Source organism: Triturus cristatus, chromosome 1_1 (assembly GCF_964204655.1).
Source record: "Triturus cristatus chromosome 1_1, aTriCri1.1, whole genome shotgun sequence".
Lineage (NCBI taxonomy): Eukaryota > Metazoa > Chordata > Amphibia > Caudata > Salamandridae > Triturus > Triturus cristatus.
Window position 1 is genome coordinate 827,240,869 of NC_140579.1, and position 10,312 is coordinate 827,251,180.

Below are 10,312 nucleotides of genomic sequence, written 5' to 3' on the forward strand. Positions count from 1 at the left end.
GCGAAGCCGGACAAAGGATAGGGGTGTAACCACCCCCCTCCTGGCCCCACCCATAGGTAGGACCTAGTCACGGGCCAGCCCCTTTTCCTAGAATAAAGGTAGGAGCGAGTCCCCTTCCCAAATTGGATAATTCTGAATCTTGAACTACTTTCCATGAAAGGAACTCTTGACTATTTCTGAAGACTCTCCCTTGTGGCTAAGGAGTAGCCACCCTGCACCAGCAGGCACCACCTAAGCGCTTGCGGTTTGCTGTACGTCTCTCCCACGGATCAAGACTGCCCAGCTCGACGAGACCCGGGTTCCCTGCCATCTCTGAACTCTACCTACATCGTCAGCCCAGCTGAGAGTCGTAGGTGTGACGAGACCTGCGGGACCGGCTATCTTCAGAACCTGCACGACGCTTATCTAGCACGCCCACCGAGGGACCCTCGAGTGAGTGCACCTAGGGTTTGAGAAGCCCTAACCCTGAGCGGCTCCAGCACCGAAGTCTGCCTCCCCAGCATCCACGAGATCTGCGTGGGGGCCCTTCTGCTCCTTGCTGCTCACCGCGTTGTCTGACCACTCGCCGACCGGCTTGTGGCCCTCTTCACGACGCACCACGACAGTCTTTCATCACTTGTCTGGTTGCTCCAGACTGGCTCTTGCTCCCCTTCAACAGAGGAGTACCTCGGACCCTCCTGGTCCATTTCAGACGCCATCTTGACTCCACGGCGTGGGTTTGCCACTGCCAAGACCTGCTGCCCCACTCCTGGCCCAGCATCATCGACAGCAGACACCTTCGTGGGACAGCTCGCCCTCCATCCTGGTCGCCGCCGCGCCTCCTGGTCCGAGGAACAGCCGAGTCCGACGTCATCCACTCACCTGGTCGAGGTGACTTCATCCGGTACCTTCCTGGTACCCACACGATCGCTGGCTAGCGGTTGAGAACTGAGTCCCCTCTGCTTTCAGGTTTCCTTCATCACCGATCCAGGCTTGGATCTCGCTGAACATCGACACTGGTCGCCTGCCAGCAACTTCTTCTTTCAGGCTCCTGAGACTACAACGAGGACTCCCGACATCTTGCTGAACCCCACGCAGCCGCAGCCTCTGGGCTAGGTAACTCGAGCATCTCGGTGCTCCATCGTAGGTTCACTCTACAAGTGTCCAGTTCCTTTTTCGTTTAGTCCCACTGATCGGATTCCTCCGGAATCAGTAACTTTAAACTTTCTAACCTCTCCCATTCCACTTGCAGTGTAAATGGTTTCGTGCCCTTCGGGAATTTGTGTAAATTGTGCAACCAGAAGTATTTTCCTAAGAGTTTTGTATTGTGCTTAGCTCCCTGACTCATAAAGAGCCAGGGTAGTCTTGTTATAAATAAATATCCTTTATTTTCATAACAACTTGTGTGGTGTCCTTTCACTTGGCGTTCAAGGGGTATATGTGATGGTAAACAGCTGGCTTAACACGCCCTCTAGAGTTTAGCCTGAAGACTGCTCTTGTCCACGCTACTAGGATAGCTGGTCTATAAGGTTGACTTACAACCAATCATCAATAAGGGTCGTTTGGAATGATACACAGTGATCACTAGAATAGTGAGCACTACATATCAGGCCAACTTCTCACAAAGGTGATGGATCAAACTCGGATCTGTTGACCGGGTGTGAGTGTTTGATTGGTTCTGATGCTCCGTCCATCACCACCCCTTTTTGTACTGCTTTGTTCGCCATAAGTTGGCAGGGTATGCTCAGATGTGAGACCCTTGCTCACTTTGTCACTGGATTCAAGCAAGCCTGGCTGAAGACGGCTAAAATGCCAGAAACCGGTCCTAGGAAGCTTGTTTCCGGTCCAGGGAGGGCATGGCTTGGCAGTTCGGGCTGGACTGTTCCCATGAGGCATAGGGTCAGACTGATTTGCACATGGCCATGTCTGAACTGGGGTGGCAGAGTGGACTAAAGAACGGTGATGGATCAAACTCGGATCTGTTGACTGGGTGTGAGTGTTTGATTGTTTCTGATGCTCCGTCCATCATCACCCCCTTTTTTACTGCTTTGTTCGCCATAAGTTGGCAGGGTATGCTCAGAAGTGAGTCCCTTGCTCACTTTGCCACTGGATTCAAGCAAGCCTGGCTGAAGATGGCTGAAATGCCAGAAACCCGTCCTAGGAAACTTGTTTCCTGTCCAGGGAAGGCATCGCTTGGCAATTCGGGCTGGACTGTTCCCATGAGGCACAGGGTCAGACTGATTTTCATATGGCCATGTCTGAACTGGGGTGGCAGAGTGGGCTAAAGAATGGTGATGGATCAAACTCGGATCTGTTGACTGGGTGTGAGGGTTTGATTGGTTCTAATGCTAGGTCCATCACCACCCCCTTTTGTACCGCTTTGTTCGCCATAAGTTGGCAGGGTATGCTCAGACGCGAGTCCCTTTCTCACTATGCCAGTGGATTCAAGCAAGCCTGGATGAAGACGGCTGAAATGCCAGAAACCGGTCCTAGGACGCTTGTTTCCGGTCCAGGGAAGTCATGGCTTGGCAGTTCGGGCTGGATTGTTCCCATGAGGCACAGGGTCAGATTGATTCGCATATGGCCATGTCTGAACTCGGGTGGCAGAGTGGGCCAAAGAATGGTGATGGATCAAACTCGGATCTGTTGACTGGGTGTGAGTGTTTGATTGGTTCTGATGCTCCGTCCATCACCACCCCTTTTTGTACTGCTTTGTTCGCCATAAGTTGGCAGGGTATGCTCAGACGTGAGACCCTTGCTCACTTTGTCACTGGATTCAAGCAAGCCTGGCTGAAGACGGCTAAAATGCCAGAAACCGGTCCTAGGAAGCTTGTTTCCGGTCCAGGGAGGGCATGGCTTGGCAGTTCGGGCTGGACTGTTCCCATGAGGCACAGGGTCAGGCTGATTTGCATATGGCCATGTCTGAACTGGGGTGGCAGAGTGGGATAAAGAACGGTGATGGATTAAACTCGGATCTGTTGACTGGGTGTGAGTGTTTGATTGTTTCTGATGCTCCATCCATCACCACCCCCTTTTTTACTGCTTTGTTCGCCATAAGTTGGCAGGGTATGCTCAGAAGTGAGTCCCTTTCTCACTATGCCAGTGGGTTCAAGCAAGCCTGGCTGAAGACGGCTGAAATGCCAGAAACCGGTCCTAGGACGCTTGTTTCCGGTCCAGGGAAGTCATGGCTTGGCAGTTCGGGCTGGACTGTTCCCATGAGGCACAGGGTCAGATTGATTTGCATATGGCCATGTCTGAACTGGGGTGGCAGAGTGGGCCAAAGATTGGTGATGGATCAAACTCGGATCTGTTGACTGGGTGTGAGTGTTTGATTGGTTCTGATGCTCCGTCCATCACCACCCCCTTTTGTACCGCTTTGTTCGCCATAAGTTGGCAGGGTATGCTCAGTCGTGAGTCCCTTGCTCACTTTGCCGCTGGATTCAAGCAAGCCTGGCTGAAGACGGCTGAAATGCCAGAAACCGGTCCCAGGAAGCTTGTTTCTGGTCCAGGGAAGGCATGGCTTGGCAGTTCGGGCTGGACTGTTCCCAGGAGGCACAGGGTCAGTCTGATTTGCACATGGCCATGTCTGAACTGGGGTGGCAGAGTGGGCTAAAGAACGGTGATGGATCAAACTCGGATCTGTTGACTGGGTGTGAGTGTTTGATTGTTTCTGATGCTCCGTCCATCACCACCCCCTTTTTTACTGCTTTGTTCGCCATAAGTTGGCAGGGTATGCTCAGAAGTGAGTCCCTTGCTCACTTTGCCACTGGATTCAAGCAAGCCTGGCTGAAGATGGCTGAAATGCCAGAAACCCGTCCTAGGAAACTTGTTTCCTGTCCAGGGAAGGCATGGCTTGGCAATTCGGGCTGGACTGTTCCCATGAGGCACAGGGTCAGACTGATTTTCATATGGCCATGTCTGAACTGGGGTGGCAGAGTGGGCTAAAGAATGGTGATGGATCAAACTTGGATCTGTTGACTGGGTGTGAGGGTTTGATTGGTTCTGATGCTCCGTCCATCACCACCCCCTTTTGTACCGCTTTGTTCGCCATAAGTTGGCAGGGTATGCTCAGACGCGAGTCCCTTTCTCACTATGCCAGTGGATTCAAGCAAGCCTGGCTGAAGACGGCTGAAATGCCAGAAACCGGTCCTAGGACGCTTGTTTCCGGTCCAGGGAAGTCATGGCTTGGCAGTTCGGGCTGGACTGTTCCCATGAGGCACAGGGCCAGACTGATTTGCATATGGCCATGTCTGAACTGGGGTGGCAGATTGGGCCAAAGAATGGTGATGGATCAAAGTCGGATCTGTTGACTGGGTGTGAGTGTTTGATTGGTTCTGATGCTCCGTCCATCACCACCCCCTTTTGTACCGCTTTGTTCGCTATAAGTTGGCAGGGTATGCTCAGTCGTGAGCCCCTTGCTCACTTTGCCGCTGGATTCAAGCAAGCCTGGCTGAAGACGGCTAAAATACCGGAAACCGGTCCTAGGAAGCTTGTTTCCGGTCCAGGAAAGGCATGGCTTGGCAGTTCGGGCTGGACTGCTCCCATGAGGCACAGGGTCAGACTGATTTGCATATGGCCATGTCTGAACTGGGGTGGCAGAGTGGGCTAAAGAACGGTGATGGATCAAACTCGGATCTGTTGACTGGGTGTGAGTGTTTGATTGTTTCTGATGCTCCGTCCATCACCACCCCCTTTTTTACTGCTTTGTTTGCCATAAGTTGGCAGGGTATGCTCAGACGTGAGTTCTTTGCTCACTTTGCCACTGGATTCAAGCAAGCCTGGCTGAAGACGGCTGAAATGCCAGAAACCGGTCCTAGGAAGCTTGTTTCCGGTCCAGGGAAGGCATGGCTTGGCAGTTTGGGCTGGACTGTTCCCATGAGGCACAGGGTCAGACTGATTTTCATATGGCCATGTCTGAACTGGGGTGGCAGAGTGGGCTAAAGAATGGTGATGGATCAAACTCGGATCTGTTGACTGGGTGTGAGTGTTTGATTGGTTCTGATGCTCCGTCCATCACCACCCCCTTTTGTACTGCTTTGTTCGCCATAAGTTGGCAGGGTATGCTCAGACGTGAGTCCCTTTCTCACTCTGCCAGTGGATTCAAGCAAGCCTGGCTGAAGACGGCTGAAATGCCAGAAACCGGTCCTAGGACTCTTGTTTCCGGTCCAGGGAAGTCATGGCTTGGCAGTTTGGGCTGGACTGTTCCCATGAGGCACAGGGTCAGACTGATTTGCATATGCCCGTGTCTGAACTGGGGTGGCAGAGTGGGCCAAAGAATGGTGATGGATCAAACTCGGATCTGTTGACTGGGTGTGAGTGTTTGATTGGTTCTGATGCTCCGTCCATCATCACCCCCTTTTGTACCGCTTTGTTCGCCATAAGTTGGCAGGGTATGCTCAGACGTGAGTCCCTTGTTCACTTTGCCACTGGATTCAAGCAAGCCTGGCTGACGATGGCTGAAACGCCAGAAACCGGTCCTAGGAAGCTTGTTTCCGGTCCAGGGAAGGCATGGCTTAGCAGTTCGGGCTGGACTGTTCCCATGAGGCACAGGGTCAGACTGATTTGCATATAGCCATGTCTGAACTGGGGTGGCAGAGTGGGCTAAAGAACGGTGATGGATCAAACTCGGATCTGTTGACTGGGTGTGAGTGTTTGATTGTTTCTGATGCTCCGTCCATCACCACCCCCTTTTTTACTGCTTTGTTCGCCATAAGTTGGCAGGGTATGCTCAGAAGTGAGTCCCTTGCTCACTTTGCCACTGGATTCAAGCAAGCCTGGCTGAAGATGGCTGAAATGCCAGAAACCCGTCCTAGGAAACTTGTTTCCTGTCCAGGGAAGGCATGGCTTGGCAATTCGGGCTGGACTGTTCCCATGAGGCACAGGGTCAGACTGATTTTCATATGGCCATGTCTGAACTGGGGTGGCAGAGTGGGCTAAAGAATGGTGATGGATCAAACTTGGATCTGTTGACTGGGTGTGAGGGTTTGATTGGTTCTGATGCTCCGTCCATCACCACCCCCTTTTGTACCGCTTTGTTCGCCATAAGTTGGCAGGGTATGCTCAGACGCGAGTCCCTTTCTCACTATGCCAGTGGATTCAAGCAAGCCTGGCTGAAGACGGCTGAAATGCCAGAAACCGGTCCTAGGACGCTTGTTTCCGGTCCAGGGAAGTCATGGCTTGGCAGTTCGGGCTGGACTGTTCCCATGAGGCACAGGGCCAGACTGATTTGCATATGGCCATGTCTGAACTGGGGTGGCAGATTGGGCCAAAGAATGGTGATGGATCAAAGTCGGATCTGTTGACTGGGTGTGAGTGTTTGATTGGTTCTGATGCTCCGTCCATCACCACCCCCTTTTGTACCGCTTTGTTCGCTATAAGTTGGCAGGGTATGCTCAGTCGTGAGCCCCTTGCTCACTTTGCCGCTGGATTCAAGCAAGCCTGGCTGAAGACGGCTAAAATACCGGAAACCGGTCCTAGGAAGCTTGTTTCCGGTCCAGGAAAGGCATGGCTTGGCAGTTCGGGCTGGACTGCTCCCATGAGGCACAGGGTCAGACTGATTTGCATATGGCCATGTCTGAACTGGGGTGGCAGAGTGGGCTAAAGAACGGTGATGGATCAAACTCGGATCTGTTGACTGGGTGTGAGTGTTTGATTGTTTCTGATGCTCCGTCCATCACCACCCCCTTTTTTACTGCTTTGTTTGCCATAAGTTGGCAGGGTATGCTCAGACGTGAGTTCTTTGCTCACTTTGCCACTGGATTCAAGCAAGCCTGGCTGAAGACGGCTGAAATGCCAGAAACCGGTCCTAGGAAGCTTGTTTCCGGTCCAGGGAAGGCATGGCTTGGCAGTTTGGGCTGGACTGTTCCCATGAGGCACAGGGTCAGACTGATTTTCATATGGCCATGTCTGAACTGGGGTGGCAGAGTGGGCTAAAGAATGGTGATGGATCAAACTCGGATCTGTTGACTGGGTGTGAGTGTTTGATTGGTTCTGATGCTCCGTCCATCACCACCCCCTTTTGTACTGCTTTGTTCGCCATAAGTTGGCAGGGTATGCTCAGACGTGAGTCCCTTTCTCACTCTGCCAGTGGATTCAAGCAAGCCTGGCTGAAGACGGCTGAAATGCCAGAAACCGGTCCTAGGACTCTTGTTTCCGGTCCAGGGAAGTCATGGCTTGGCAGTTTGGGCTGGACTGTTCCCATGAGGCACAGGGTCAGACTGATTTGCATATGCCCGTGTCTGAACTGGGGTGGCAGAGTGGGCCAAAGAATGGTGATGGATCAAACTCGGATCTGTTGACTGGGTGTGAGTGTTTGATTGGTTCTGATGCTCCGTCCATCATCACCCCCTTTTGTACCGCTTTGTTCGCCATAAGTTGGCAGGGTATGCTCAGACGTGAGTCCCTTGTTCACTTTGCCACTGGATTCAAGCAAGCCTGGCTGACGACGGCTGAAACGCCAGAAACCGGTCCTAGGAAGCTTGTTTCCGGTCCAGGGAAGGCATGGCTTAGCAGTTCGGGCTGGACTGTTCCCATGAGGCACAGGGTCAGACTGATTTGCATATAGCCATGTCTGAACTGGGGTGGCAGAGTGGGCTAAAGAACGGTGATGGATCAAACTCGGATCTGTTGACTGGGTGTGAGTGTTTGATTGTTTCTGATGCTCCGTCCATCACCACCCCCTTTTGTACCGCTTTGTTCGCCATAAGTTGGCAGGGTATGCTCACACGTGAGTCCCTTGCTCACTTTGCCACTGGATTCAACCAAGCCTGGCTGAAGACGGCTGAAATGCCAGAAACCGGTCCTAGGAAACTTGTTTCCGGTCCAGGGAAGGTATGGCTTGGCAGTTCGGGCTGGACTGTTCCCATGAGGCACAGGGTCAGACTGATTTGCATATGGCCATGTTTGAACTGGGGTGGCAGAGTGGGCTAAAGAACGGTGATGGATCAAACTCGGATCTGTTGACTGGGTGTGAGTGTTTGATTATTTCTGATGCTCCGTCCATCACCACCCCCTTTTGTACCGCTTTGTTCGCCATAAGTTGGCAGGGTATGCTCAGACGTGAGTCCCTTGCTCACTTTGCCACTGGATTCAAGCAAGCCTGGATGAAGACGGCTAAAATGCCAGAAACCGGTCCTAGGAAGCTTGTTTCCGGTCCAGGAAAGGCATGGCTTGGCAGTTCGGGCTGGACTGTTCCCATGAGGCACAGGGTCAGACTGATTTGCATATGGCAATGTCTGAACTGGGGTGGCAGAGTGGGCTAAAGAATGGTGATGGATCAAAGTTGGATCTGTTGACTGGTTGTGAGTGTTTGATTGGTTCTGATGCTCCGTCCATCACCACTCCCTTTTGTACCGCTTTGTTCGCCATACGTTGGCAGGGTATGCTCAGACGTGAGTCCCTTACTCACTTTGCCACTGGATTCAAGCAAGCCTGGCTGAAGACGGCTGAAATGCCAGAAACCGGTCCTAGAAAGCTTGTTTCCAGTCCAGGGAAGGCATGGCTTGGCAGTTCAGGCTGGACTGTTCCCATGAGGCACAGGGTTAGACTGATTTGCATATGGCCATGTCTGAAATGGGGTGGCAGAGTGGGCTAAAGAACGGTGATGGATCAAACTCGGATCTGTTGACTGGGTGTGTGTGTTTGATTGGTTCTGATGCTCCGTCCATCACCACCCCCTTTTGTACCGCTTTGTTCGCTATAAGTTGGCAGGGTATGCTCAGACGTGAGTCCCTTGCTCACTTTGCCACTGGATTCAAGCAAGCCTGGCTGAAGATCGCTGAAATGCCAGAAACCGGTCCTAGGAAGCTTGTTTCTGGTCCAGGGAAGGCATGGCTTGGCAGTTTGGGCTGGACTGCTCCCTTGAGGCACAGGGTCAGACTGATTTGCATATGGCCATTTCTGAACTGGGGTGGCAGAGTGGGCTAAAGAACGGTGATGGATCAAACTCGGATCTGTTGACTGGGTGTGAGTGTTTGATTGTTTCTGATGCTCCGTCCATCACCACCCCCTTTTTTACTGCTTTGTTCGCCATAAGTTGGCAGGGTATGCTCAGACGTGAGTCCTTTGCTCACTTTGCCACTGGATTCAAGCAAGCCTGGCTGAAGACAGCTGAAATGCCAGAAACCGGTCCTAGGAGGATTGTTTCCGGTCCAGGGAAGGCATGGCTTGGCAGTTTGGGCTGGACTGTTCCCATGAGGCACAGGGTCAGACTGATTTGCATATGGCCATGTCTGAACTCGGGTGACAGAGTGAGCTAAAGAACGGTGATGGATCAAAGTCGGATTTGTTGACTGGGTGTGAGTGTTTGATTGGTTCTGATGCTCCGTCCATCACCACCCCCTTTTGGACCGCTTTGTTCACCATAAGTTGGCAGGGTATGCTCAGACGTGAGTCCCTTGCTCACTTTGCCACTGGATTCAAGCAAGCCTGGCTGAATATGGCTGAAATGCCAGAAACCCTTCCTAGGAAACTTGTTTCCTGTCCAGGGAAGGCATGGCTTGGCAATTCGGGCTGGACTGTTCCCATGAGGCACAGGGTCAGACTGATTTTCATATGGCCATGTCTGAACTGGGGTGGCAGAGTGGGCTAAAGAATGGTTTGGATGAAACTCGGATCTGTTGACTGGGTGTGAGTGTTTGATTGGTTCTGATGCTCCGTCCATCACCACCTACTTTTGTACTGCTTTGTTCGCCATAAGTTGGCAGGGTATGCTCAGACGTGAGTCCCTTTCTCACTCTGCCAGTGGATTCAAGCAAGCCTGGCTGAAGACGGCTGAAATGCCAGAAACCGGTCCTAGGACTCTTGTTTCTGGTCCAGGGAAGTCATGGCTTGGCAGTTTGGGCTGGACTGTTCCCATGAGGCACAGGGTCAGACTGATTTGCATATGGCCATGTCTGAACTGGGGTGGCAGAGTGGGCCAAAGAATGGTGATGGATCAAACTCGGATCTGTTGACTGGGTGTGAGTGTTTGATTGGTTCTGATGCTCCGTCCATCATCACCCCCTTTTGTACCGCTTTGTTCGCCATAAGTTGGCAGGATATGCTCAGTCGTGAGTCCCTTGCTCACTTTGCCGCTGGATTCAAGCAAGCCTGGCTGAAGACAGCTGAAATGCCAGAAACCGGTCCTAGGAAGCTTGTTTCTGGTCCAGGGAAGGCATGGCTAGGCAGTTCGGGCTGGACTGTACTCATGAGGCACAGGGTCAGACTGATTTGCATATGGCCATGTCTGAACTGGGGTGGCAGAGTGGGCTAAAGAACGGTGATGGATCAAACTCGGATCTGTTGACTGGGTGTAAGTGTTTGATTGGTTCTGATGCTCCGTCCATCACCACCC